Raw genomic sequence first — 12,485 nt, forward strand, 5'->3', positions numbered from 1 at the left:
CTACCTTTGAGGTCCTGTTTTTTAATTTACCTCCTTGCTCCCTATATTCCGCTTTTAGGACCTCATCCTGCTTTTTACCTACATCGTTGGTGCCTATATGCACCACGACAACTGGCTGTTCACCCTCCCCTTCCAAGATGTTCTGCAGCCACTCGGAGACATCCTTGACCCTTGCACCAGGGAGGCAACACACCATCCTGGAGTCTCGCTTGCGGCCGCAGAAACGCCAATCTATTCCCCTTACAATTGAATCCCCTATTACTATAGCTCTACCACTCTTTTTCCTCCCATTCTGTGCAGCAGAGCCACCCCTGGTGGCAGGAAGTTGGCTGCTGCTGCCTTCCTCTGATAAGCCATCCCCCCCAACAGCACTCAAAGTGGTGTATCTGTTGGAAAGGGGAATGGCCACAGGGGACCCCTGCACTACCTGCCTATGCCTAGCACTCTGCCTGTTGGTCACCCGTTCCCTTTCTTCCTGTCCAACCTCTACCTGTGGTGTGTCCAACTCCCTAAACGTGCTATTCACGATGTCCCGAGCATCGTGAACGCTCCAGTATGCATCCAATCACAGCTCCAGCCCCGCAATGCAGTCTGTCAGTAGCTGCAGCTGGGTGCACTTCCTGCACACGTAGTTGGCAGGGACACAGTAAGTGTCCCTGAGTTCCCACATATCGCAGGAGGAGCATATCACATGCCCGCGCTGTCCGGCCATGATTTACCCTTTAATTAATTGAATTTAAATTAAATCAATCAATCCCACTAATTACACTACAGTTAGATAGTTTACCAACAGTCCCCGCTACACCAGAGAGACCTTAGAAACTATAAACCAGAGTTAAAGTTTAAAAAAGAGAGAAATACTCACCAACCAATCACTTACCTGCTTCCTGCTGACGTCACACTTTGATTACTTTTTACCTCTCTCCCTGCTGCTGAGTTGGTCGGGCCTTGTTCGCTGCCGGTTATAAGCTTTGCCTCACGCTGCAAGTCTCACCCAGGTCCGATGCTCTGGTCAGGCCTCATTCGCTGCCGGTTATAAGCTCCGCCTCGCGCTGCAATCCTCACCCAGGCCCGATGCTCTGATCGGGCCTCATTCGCTGCCGGTTATAAGCTCCGCCTCATGCTGCAATCCTCACCCAGGTCCGATGCTCTGGTCGGGCCTCATTCGCTGCCGGTTATAAGCTCTGCCTCACGCTGCAATCCTCACCCAGGTCCGATGCTCTGGTCAGGCCTCGTTCGCTGCCAGTTATAAGCTCCGCCTCATGCTGCAATCCTCACCCAGGTCCGATGCTCTGGTCGGGCATCGTTCGCTGCCGGTTATAAGCTCCGCCTCATGCTGCAATCCTCACCCAGGTCCGATGCTCTGGTCGGGCCTCGTTCGCTGCCAGTTATAAGCTCCGCCTTGCACTGCAATCCTCACCCAGGTCTGATGCTCTGGTCGGGCCTCGTTTGCTGCCGGTTATAAGCTCCGCCTCGTGCTGCAATCCTCACCCAGGTCCGATGCTCTGGTCGGGCATCGTTCGCTGCCGGTTATAAGCTCCGCCTCATGCTGCAATCCTCACCCAAGTCCGATGCTCTGGTCGGGCCTCATTCACTGCCAGTTATAAGCTCCGCCTTGCGCTGCAATCCTCACCCAGGTCCGATGCTCTGGTCGGGCCTCGTTTGCTGCCGCTTATAAGCTCCGCCTCGTGCTGCAATCCTCACCCAGGTCCGATGCTCTGGTCGGGCCTCGTTCACTGCCGGTTTTAAGCTCCGCCTCACGCTGCAATCCTCACCCAGGTCTGATGCTCTGGTCGGGCCTCGTTCGCTGCCAGTTATAAGCTCCGCCTCGTGCTGCAATCCTCACCCAGGTCCGATGCTCTGGTCGGGCCTCGTTCGCTGCCGGTTATAAGCTCCGCCTCATGCTGCAATCCTCACCCAGGTCCGATGCTCTGGTCGGGCCTCGTTCGCTGCCAGTTATAAGCTCCACCTTGCGCTGCAATCCTCACCCAGGTCCAATGCTCTGGTCGGGCCTCATTCGCTGCCGGTTATAAGCTCCGCCTCGTGCTGCAATCCTCATCCAGGTCCGATGCTCTGGTCGGGCCTCGTTCACTGCCGGTTATAAGCTCCGCCTCACACTGCAATCCTCACCCAGGTCCGATGCTCTGGTCGGGCCTCGTTCGCTGCCAGTTATAAGCTCCGCCTCACGCTGCAATCCTCACCCAGGTCCGATGCTCTGGTCGGGCCTCGTTCGCTGCTGGTTATAAGCTCCGCCTCACGCTGCAATCCTCACCCAGGTCCGATGCTCTGGTCGGGCCTTGTTTGCTGCAGGTTACAAGCTCCGCCTTGTTCTGCAATCCTCACCCAGGTCCGATGCTCTGGTCGGGCCTCGTTCGCTGCAGGTTATAAGCTCCACCTCGCGCTGCAATCCTCACCCAGGTCCGATGCTCTGGTCGGGCCTCATTCGCTGCCAGTTATAAGCTCCGCCTCGTGCTGCAATCCTCACCCAGGTCCGATGCTCTGGTCGGGCCTCGTTCGCTGCCGGTTATAAGCTCCGCCTCGTGCTGAAATCCTCACCCAGGTCCGAGTAGATAGAGAGAAGCTGTTCCCATTGCTGGAAGGGTCGAGAACCAGAGGACACAGATTTAAGGTGATTGGCAGAAGAACCAAAGGCGACATGAGGAAAAGCTTTTTTATGTAGCGAGGGGTTAGGATCTGGAATGCACTGCCTGAAAGGGTGGTGGAGGCAGATTCAATCACAGCTTTCAAAAGGGAATTGAATAAGTATCTGAAGGAAAGAAATGTGCAGGGTTACGGGGAAAGGGCGGGGAGTGGGACTCACTGAAGTGGTCTTGCAGAGAGCCGGCACGGGCTCGACAGGTCGAATGGCCTCCTTCTGTGCTGTAACCATTCTATGATTCTATAAAATATTAGAAAGTTCGTTCCACAGAAGCACGAGGTTTATCTGCTTTTATTGATGAATTTAAAAAGTCTCTATTAATACCTGAGCCAGTGTGTTGTGATGGTGTGGAGATGCCGGAGTTGGACTGGGGTGGACAAATGTAAGAAGTCACACAACACCAGGTTATAGTCCAACAGCTTTATTTGAAATCACAAGCTTTCGGAGCGCTGCTCCTTCGTCAGGTGAAGTCTGAAGTCAGCTGACGAAGGAGCAGCGCTCCGAAAGCTTGTGATTTCAAATAAAGCTGTTGGACTATAACGTGGTGTTGTGTGACTTCTTATAAGTGTGTTGTGAGACAAAGAGGCTTGTGTCCAATGCGGGGAATAAAGGCCCACAGCCTCCCCTGGCCCCGGGTCCTGAACAAGGGACTGGAGAAACTTGCTGCCCTGCGGATCAGACAATCAGCCGGCGCTAGACCCACCCCTCGGGCTCCCCGATTGGTTGGAGGACCCGCCGCCGGCTCGCTCCTCCAGCCCCGCCCACTGGGACTCGCACACCCCGCCCCTCGGGCTCCCCGATTGGTTGGAGGACCCACCGCAGGTTCGCTCCTTCAGCCCCGCCCACTGGGTGCCGCTAGTCCCGCCCATCGGCCTCCCCGATTGGTTGGAGAACCCGCCGCCGGCTCACTCCTCCAGCCCCGCCCCGCTCGCTCCCTATTGGTGGGAAGCTGCAGTCAATCAGGCCGCGGGCCCGGGTGACGTGTCCCCGAGGAGATCACGTGCAGCGTCCAAGTGCCGCCGCTCGGTCCGGGGCCTCGCGGACTCTGAGGTTTTTCTATTTCTCTCTATTCTCTCCCGATCCACCCCGCGTCATTCTCCACCCAATCGGAGTGGAGAAAACTCACTTTGCATCACCGATCGCGACTCTGGAACCGACACGAAGGCCTTTCCCCAGAATGGCCCCGTGCTGACTCCATCCGGCAGGATCCGAGTGCGCAGGCGCAGCTCCGAGTGGGGGAGGGGGCTGGTCTCCACTGGGCATGCGCAGTTGTTGCCCTTGGTGACCGGGAGGGGTCGCTGTGCCGGACTCGACCCAAACCGCCGTTCTCTGTACGCATGCGCGGACTCTCGGCTGTCAATCAACCAACCGCCAGAAGAGGTCGCTGGTGAGATCAGTGAAGAAAGACAGACTTGCATTTATATAGCGCCTTTCACCATCAACGGACGTTCCAAAGTATTTACAGCCAATGAAGTGCTTTTGCAGTGTAGTCACTCTTGTAATGTAGGAAATGTGGCAGTCAGTTAGCGCACAGCAAGCTCCCACAAACAGCAATGTGATAATGACCAGATAATCTATCATTTTTTATGTTGATTGAGGGATAAACATTGGCTCGGACACTGGGGATAATTCCCCTGCTCTTTCCCACATTACAACAGTGACTACTTCATTGTAGTACTTCATTGGCTGTAAAGCACTTTAGGATATCTGGTGGCACTATGTAAATGCAAGTCTTTCTTTCCTGAAATAATGCCATGGGATCTTTTACATCCACCTGAGAGAGCAAACAGGGCCTCAATTTAACATCTCATCTGAAAGACGGCACCTCCGACAGTGCCGCACTCCCTCAGCACTGCACTGGAGTGTCAGCCTGGATTTTTGTACTCAAGTCTCTGGAGTGGGACTATGATCTCGCAACTTCCTGACTCAGAGGCGAGATTGCTACCCACTGAGCCACTGGTTAACACTAAAGAGCAAGCAGTTCTGGCGAATGATCATCGACCTGAAACGTTAACTCTGTTTCTCTCTCCACAGATGCTGCCTGACCTGCTGAGTATTTCCAGCATTTTCTGTTTTTATTAAAGAAACGAGGGAGTGATTGCTCACGGGAAGAATGTTGGGTCGTCCTGCACATGCGCAACTCTCTGGCGGCTGAGGCGAAACATCGACTCGCCCCCACCTGAGCCGCGCACGCGTACCAGATGTTGCGGCTCTGCATGCACGCCCGATGTTCCAACCACGGGGTTTTGTGTGCTGAGCATGCGTGTTGCGGACCGATCGGGACGGGCGATTGTAGAGCAGGAGGGAGAGCGCGGGGGCCATGAGCACATGCACGGGACTCAGAGTCAACAGAGTGCTTTCTGGAGCGTGGGGGCTTGTGGGTATTACAGCCGCCATTACTGCTGATCCTTTCAACCAACCTGTGCAGCAGCTGGGGCCTGAAAATCAGCGTCACTGCCCCTAGGTTCGGAAAGGGGAAAATTAAACAACAGTTTGCCTCTGATCCTTTTCTGATCTCAATTAACAGGGTTATAGAAGTGGAGCAGTTACAGGCGGGAAGCTCAGACCAAACATTATGTCAAGATCTGACAGAGTCGCTGGATTCATCAGGAACTGAATATCATCGGCCTTTGCACATGGAAGGAGAGAGCAGGGATCGCAACGCAGACAAACTGCACACGTGTTCAGTCTGTGGACGCAGATTCAGCCGATCACCTGACCTGGTGAGACACGTGCACCGTCACACCGGGGAGAAACCGGGTAAAGGTGGGGACGGGGGGAAAGGATTCAGTTCCCCGTCTGCATTGGAATTTCAAGGGCGCAGTCGCACCAGGGACAGTCTGTTCACCTGCTCCATGTGTGGAAAGGGATTTGTTTGTTCATCCCACCTGCAAACACACCAGGGAATTCACACTGATGAGAGACCATTTCAGTGTCCTGACTGTGGGAAGGGCTTTAAAAGCCCCGGGGAACTAAAGCAACACCAACTTGTCCACACTGATGAGAGACCATTTCAATGTTCTGACTGTGGGAAGAGCTTTAAAAGTGCTCAGTATCTGAAGGGACACCAGCTTGTTCACACTGATGAGAGACCATTTCAGTGTCCTGACGGTGGGAAGAGCTTTAAAAGCCCTGGGGAACTAAAGCAACACCAACTTGTCCACACTGATGAGAGACCATTACAATGGTCTGACTGTGGGAAGAGCTTTAAAAGCGCTCAGTAGCTGAAGGGGCACCAGCTTGTTCACACTGATGAGAGACCATTTCAATGTTCTAACTGTGGGAAGAGCTTTAAAAGCCCCAAGGAACTAAAGCTACACCAACTTGTTCACACTGATGAGAGACCATTTCAGTGTCCTAACTGTGGGAAGATCTTTAAAAGCCCCGGGGAACGAAAGCAACACCAACTTGTTCACACTGACGAGAGACCCTTTAAATGTTCTGACTGTGGGAAGAGCTTTAAAAGCTCTGGGGAGCTGAAGGGACACCAGCGAGTTCACACTGGGGTGAGACTCTTGCAATGTTCTGAGTGTGGGAATAGTTTTAAAAGCTCCGGGGCGCTCAAGATACACCAACACCTACACACTGGGGAGAGGTCGTTCACCTGCTCCGTGTGTGGGAAGGGATTCACTGTATCATCCAGCCTGCTGGCACATCAATGAGTTCACACTGGGGAGAGACTGTTTACCTGCTCTGTGTGTGGGAAGGGATTCACTCGGTCATCCCACCTGCTGACACATCAGCAAGTTCACACTGACGCGAGGCCCTTTAAATGTTCTGACTGTGGGAAGAGCTTTAAAAGCTCCAGGGAGCTGAAGAGACACCAGCGAGTTCACACTGGGGAGAGGCCATTCACCTGCTCCGTGTGTGGGAAGGGATTCACTCAGTTATCCAACCTGCTGACACATCAGCGAGTTCGCACTGACGAGAGGCCCTTTAAATGTTCTGACTGTGGGAAGAGCTTTAAAGCTCCAGGGATCTGAAGAGACACCAATACCTACACACTGGGGAGAGGCTGTTCACCGGCTGCGTGTGTGGGAAGGGATTCACTCGGTCATCCCACCTGCTGGTACATCAGCGAGTTCACACTGACGAGAGGCCCTTTAAATGTTCTGACTGTGGGACGAGTTTTAAAAGCTCCCGGGAGCTCAAGAGACACCAACACCTACACACTGGGGAGAGGCCGTTCACCTGCTCCGTGTGTGGGAAGGGATTCAATCAGTCATCCTACCTGCTGGTACATCAGCGAGTTCACACTGGGGAGAGACCGTTCACCTGCTCCGTGTGTAGGAAGGGATTCACTCAGTCATCCAACCTAATAATAATTCAACTTTATTGTCATTGTACAATGCACAAGTACATGAACAACGAAATGTGATCTTGCAAGCTCCCATGAGTCCAGTACAAATAACATTAACATTAAATGTAAATAGCACCACCCTGGGAGAAGCAAAGCCGCTGCGTCTGTGCGCGCCGCCATTCCATTTCCACCATTCCTCCTGTCCGACAATCTTCACCCAACGCCCAGGCCTGCTCACCAGCCGCCCCTCCCGGGGCTCCGTCCATGACCTTCTCACCAACCGCCCCTCCTCGGGGCTCCTTCCGTGACCTTCTGCACCTGGTCTTCCCTGATGGTCACCCCTCCAGGTACTAATCAGGCCTGGCTCTGCTTAGTTTCCAAGCCTTGCCAGTGACCCTGTCCCTAGTCCCAGGAACCTGCTGACACACCAGCGACTTCACACTGATCATAGAATCTAACAGCACAGAAGGAGGTGATTCGGCCCATCGTGTCTTTGAAAGAGCTGTCCAATTTAGTCCCACGCCCCAGCTTTATCCCCAGAACTCTGCAAACTAGTCCTCTTCAAGGACTCATCCAATTACTGTTGGAAAGTTCCTGTGGAACCTGATTCCAGCATCCTTTCAGATGGTGCGTTCCAGATCTGAACAACCCTCTGTATGAAAACAATTCTCCTCATTTCACCTATAGCTCTTTTAGTAACTATTTTAAATCTGTGACCTTTGGTTACCAACCCACTTGCCAGAGTGAACAGTTTCTCTCTACTTGCTCGATCAAAATCCCTCATCATTTTGAACACCTCTATTAGGTCTCCTCTTAACCTTCTCTGCTCTAAGGGGAACAATCCCAGCTACTCCAATCTCTCCACATAACTGAAGTCTCTCATCCCTGGTACCATCCTGGTCAACCTCCTCTGCATCCTCTCCAAGGCCTTGACATCCTTCCTAAAGTGTGGTGCCCAGAACTGTACACAAGACTCCAGCTGAGGCCAAAACCCTGCAGCTGTACAAAACCCTGGTTAGACCACACCTGGAGCACTGTGAGCAGTTCTGGGCATCACACCTTAGGAAGGATATATTGGCCTTGGAGGGAGTGCAGCGTAGGTTTACCAGAATGATACCTGGACTTCAAGGGTTAAGTTACGAGGAGGGATTACACAAATTAGGGTTGTATTCCCTGGAATTTAGAAAGTTAAGGGGTCGTCTGATCGAAGTTTTCAGGATATTAAGGGGAACAGATAGGGTAGATAGAGAGAAACTATTTCCGCTGGTTGGGGATTCTAGGACTGGGGGCATAGTCTGAAAATTAGAGCCAGACCTTTCAGGAGTGAAATTAGGAAACATTTCTACACACAAAGGGTGGTAGAAGTTTGGAACTCTCTTCTGCAAACAGCAATTGATGCTCGATCAATTGGTAATTTTAAATCTGAGATTGATAGGTTTTTGTTAACCAAAGGTATTAAGGGATATGGGCCAAAGGCGGGTGTATGGAGTTAGGTCACAGATCAGCCATGATCTCATTGAATGGCAGAACAGGCTCGAGGGGCTGAATGGCCTCCTCCTGTCCTATGTTCCTAACTAGTGATTTGTGAAGTTTTAGTGTAACTTCCTTTTTTTTGTATTCAATGGCCCTATTTGCAAAGCCAAGTATCCCATACGCTTTCTGAACCGCCTCACCAACTTGCCGTGGCACTTTCAAAGACTTGTGAATATGGACCCCCAGGTCCCTCTGCTCTTGCACACCCTCAAACTAGTCCCATTTAGATTATACGGCCTCTCCCTGTTGTTTCTCCCAAAGTGCATCACTTCACACTTAACCTCATTTAATTTCATCTGCCTTGTGTCTGCTCATTTCACAGTCTGTCTCTGTCCTTCTGAAGTCTGCTACTACTACACTCACAAAACTTGGCAACATAGAAAATAGTATCATCCATAAACTTTGAAATTGTTCACCTATACCCAAGTCCAGGTCATTTATATCTAACAAGAAAAGCAATGGTCCTAATACCGACCCCTGGGGGAGCCCACTGCATACCTCCCTCCAGTCAGAAAAACATCCCTCAGCACTGCTCACTGCCTCCTCTCCCTTAGCCAACTATATACCCAAATTACCATCAGCCCTTTAATTCCCTCTGCTTCTATTGTCAGAGTAAGTCTCTTATGTGGTATTTTATCAAATGCCTTTTGAAAGTCCATATATACAACATCTGCTGCACTACCTTCATCAACCCTCTGTTACTTCATCAGAGAACACAATCAGGTTAATCAGACACGATTTACCTTTCACAAATCCATCCTGGCTGCCCCTTATTAATCCATGCTTCTCCAAGTGAGAATTAATTTTTGTGGTAAACCACTGTTGTTCACTGTTGTTCACTTCACTGTTGTTCACTCTTGCCCATTGTTGTACCTGTCTGTGCATGCCTCAGCTGGCTCCGCCCCTGGCTCCACCCATATGCCCTGGTATAAAGGCGGCTGCTCTGCAGTTCCCCAGGCATTCAGGACCGGTCGACCACTAGAGGCATGCCTTCGTTCTTTAGCTAATAAAAGCCTGTTTGTTACTTTCTTAAGAGTCATAGAGTCATAGAGTTTTACAGCACAGAAAGAGGCCCTTCGGCCCATCGTGTCTGCGCCGCCCATCCATCCCTGTCCAGTCTAATCCCATTTTCCAGCATTTGGTCCATAGCCTTGTATGCAATGGCATTTCAAGTGCTCATCCAAATGCTTCTTGAATGTTAACTTCCAGTCTTTCTCAGTAATTGATAGCGCATCAATTTTGTCCTTGACAATGGTCTCTAGTCATTCACCCACCACTGTAGGGGTCGCAAAATCCCCTCAGATCAGGAAATATTAATCCACATCGTGGACGAAGACTTGTGTGATTTAAATTGTCTCTGGGTTGGACAATGTTTTAAAACATACCCAGAACTGCAAAAGGCTGCGTTAAAAAGCTCGTAAGCTAGGCAGCACTTGCACACTGGAATCCAAGAACTTTGTGAAAATCGCACACTTTAAGATTGTACATTTTATTAAAAGGTGTACTCTTGAGTTTGGACTGTTTAAATTGCCCAGGGCATAAAAATGGCTGAACAGACCTCATGGAAACAGAATTTTAAAAGGCAGCAGAAAAGGACAGACAGGCTGTTAGCATATGAAAAGCTCAGCGCTGCCCTGCAGTAAGTTTGAATGGAGCCCGAGCTGTCAGTCACCCTGTGGTATTGGGCGGGTCCGGTAACCTACAAGCTGCTTGTTTACACTGGGGAGTAGCCCGTTTGAATCAGCCAATCATCGGACAGCAAGCACAATGGGTTGTTTACACACATCCATTCACTGAAATTGACTCTACTACATGATGTCTCCATGTATGAATGGAGGAAGTTAAAAGCCCTTCTCTTGTGTATTCGGATTATTCGGCGCGAAATTGTGCACGGACCTTTTCGGCGTGAAAACAGCAGGGACTCCCAGGGTATAAAGATTAAGCCCAGGAAGTCCTCTGCCCCCTTTTTTGTCTCTTACTCTTTGGACTGCAGGTGAGCAAGGTTTTGACCCACTAGCAAGACAATCTAGTGAGAAGTAAAGGGGTGGTAATTTAAGGGAAATGTTGCTAAGATTGTAAGGTTAACATTGTAGTCATTTATCCCTTGTTTTTGCCGTCTGCCTTCCCCTGTTAAGCAATTTTACCGTGATTACTTTGATGGTGTGGTGTAGTTTCTTTAGTTTTAATAAAAATTCACTTTCTTGCATCCAGACCATTTGTCCGTTTTTAATATATCATTAATTATAAGTTCCTCAAGTCAGAACTGGAGGGGGGGGCTGTTTAGCGATTCAAAACCGCCGATTGGAATTGGTCACAGTGCAGTGGCAAAGGCTGCCTGACCAGGTAAATTACCGTAAACCAGGTAAAGGATGCCCACCTACACCACTGACATTAGACTGATTGGCCTGTAGTTACCAGGTTTATCCCTCTTCCCTTTTTTTAAACAGGGTGTAACATTTGCAATCCTCCAGTCCTCTTGCACCACTCCCATATATCTGAGGGAGATTGAAAGATTGTGGTCGGAGCTTCTGCTATCTCCACCCTAGCTTCCCTCTGCAATCTAGGATGCATCCAGCTGGACTGGGTGACTTGTTAACTTTGAGTGATGACAACCTATTTAGCACCTCATTTCTATCCATTTTTATCCAATTTCTCTACTCCCCCCTCCTCTACTGCGACATTAACTTCATCCTCTTCTTTTGTGAAGACAGATGCTAAGTACTCATTCAGTACCTCAGCCACGCCCTCTGCCTCCGTATGATGAGCTCCTATTTGGTCCCTAATCGGCCCCACCATTCCTTTAACTATCCTTTTACTTTTCATATGTTTATAAAAGATTTTTGGGTTCCCTTTTACATTACCCACTAATCTTTTCTTGTCTTCTTTCCCTTGTGCCAGCTGTGGCTCAGTGGGTAGCACACTTGCTCTCTGAGTCAGAAGGTTGTGGGTTCTAGTGCCCACTCCAGGGACTTGAGCACATAAAGCTAGGCTGACCCTCCAGTGCAGTGCTGAGTGAGTGCTGCACTGTTTCTGATGAGACTTTAAACTGAGGCCCCGTCTGCTCTCAGGTGGATGTAAAAGACCCCATGGCACTCTTTTGAAGAAGAGTGGGGGAGTTATCCCCGGTGTCCTGGCCAATATTTATCCCTCAACCAACATAACAAAAACAGATTACCTGGTTATTATCACAATGCCGTTTGTGGGGGCTTGCTGAGCACAAATTGGCTGCCGTGTTTCCCACATTACAACAATGACTCCACTTCAAAAGTATTTCATTGGCTGTAAAGAGCTTTGAGATGTCTGGTGGTCGTGAAAGGCGCTATATCAATGCAAGTCTTTCTTTCATATATCCTTTTTCAATTTCCCCCCACTCTCTCTCTATTCTCCTGGTTTTTGACTGCATTCTGTACCTGACATTTGTCGTAAACCTTTTTCTGTTTTATTCTAACCTCGTTATCCTTTGTCATCCAGGGAGCTTGAGCTTTGGACGCCCCATCTTTCCTCCTTATGGGAATATGCTTGGTTTGCACCTGGTGTCAAATTTTGTTTTATAACGCTCCCGTGAAGCACGTTGGGACATTTTACTACATTAAATACGTTCTATAAATACAAATCGTTGTTATTGTCTGAAACTAACAAATTCCACAGAGGAAAAATAACAGTATTTTTACACCCAAATATTAAATATTTTGTTCCACGAGATTTATCTGCTTTTATTGATGAATTTTAAAAGTCGCTATTAAAACCTGAGCCAGTGTGTTGTGAGACAAAGAGCCTCATGTCCAATGCAGGGAATAAAGGCCCACAGCCTCCCTAGGCCCCGGGCCCTGAACAAGGGACTGGAGAAACTCGCTGCCCTGCGGATCAGACAATCAGCCAGCGCTAGTCCCGCCCTCAGGCTCCCCGATTGGTTGGAGGACCCGCCGCCGGCTCGCTCCGCCAGCCCCGCCCCGCTTGCTCCCTATTGGTCGGAAGCTCCCGTCAATCACCCGG

At 50.2% G+C, this 12,485-nt stretch overlaps 1 protein-coding gene and 1 pseudogene across 2 annotated transcripts in view; one reads left to right on the forward strand and one right to left on the reverse strand.

Moving 5' to 3' along the window:
- Positions 1-7,037, forward strand: part of LOC147093447 (uncharacterized) — a 420,125-nt pseudogene extending 413,088 nt beyond the window's left edge. Inside the window, exons 4-5 of the transcript XR_015074667.1 lie at positions 6,375-6,636; positions 6,723-7,037. The product of XR_015074667.1 is annotated as an uncharacterized LOC147093447 (transcript). The remainder of the gene's footprint in view (positions 1-6,374; positions 6,637-6,722) is intronic.
- Positions 1-12,485, reverse strand: part of LOC147093453 (uncharacterized) — a 290,098-nt gene that overhangs the window by 240,201 nt on the left and 37,412 nt on the right. The gene's annotated exons all lie outside the window — the stretch shown is intronic.

This window comes from Somniosus microcephalus, unplaced genomic scaffold (assembly GCF_052327205.1).
Source record: "Somniosus microcephalus isolate GS21.2 unplaced genomic scaffold, FLI_Smic_1.0 unresolved_chr1, whole genome shotgun sequence".
NCBI lineage: Eukaryota > Metazoa > Chordata > Chondrichthyes > Squaliformes > Somniosidae > Somniosus > Somniosus microcephalus.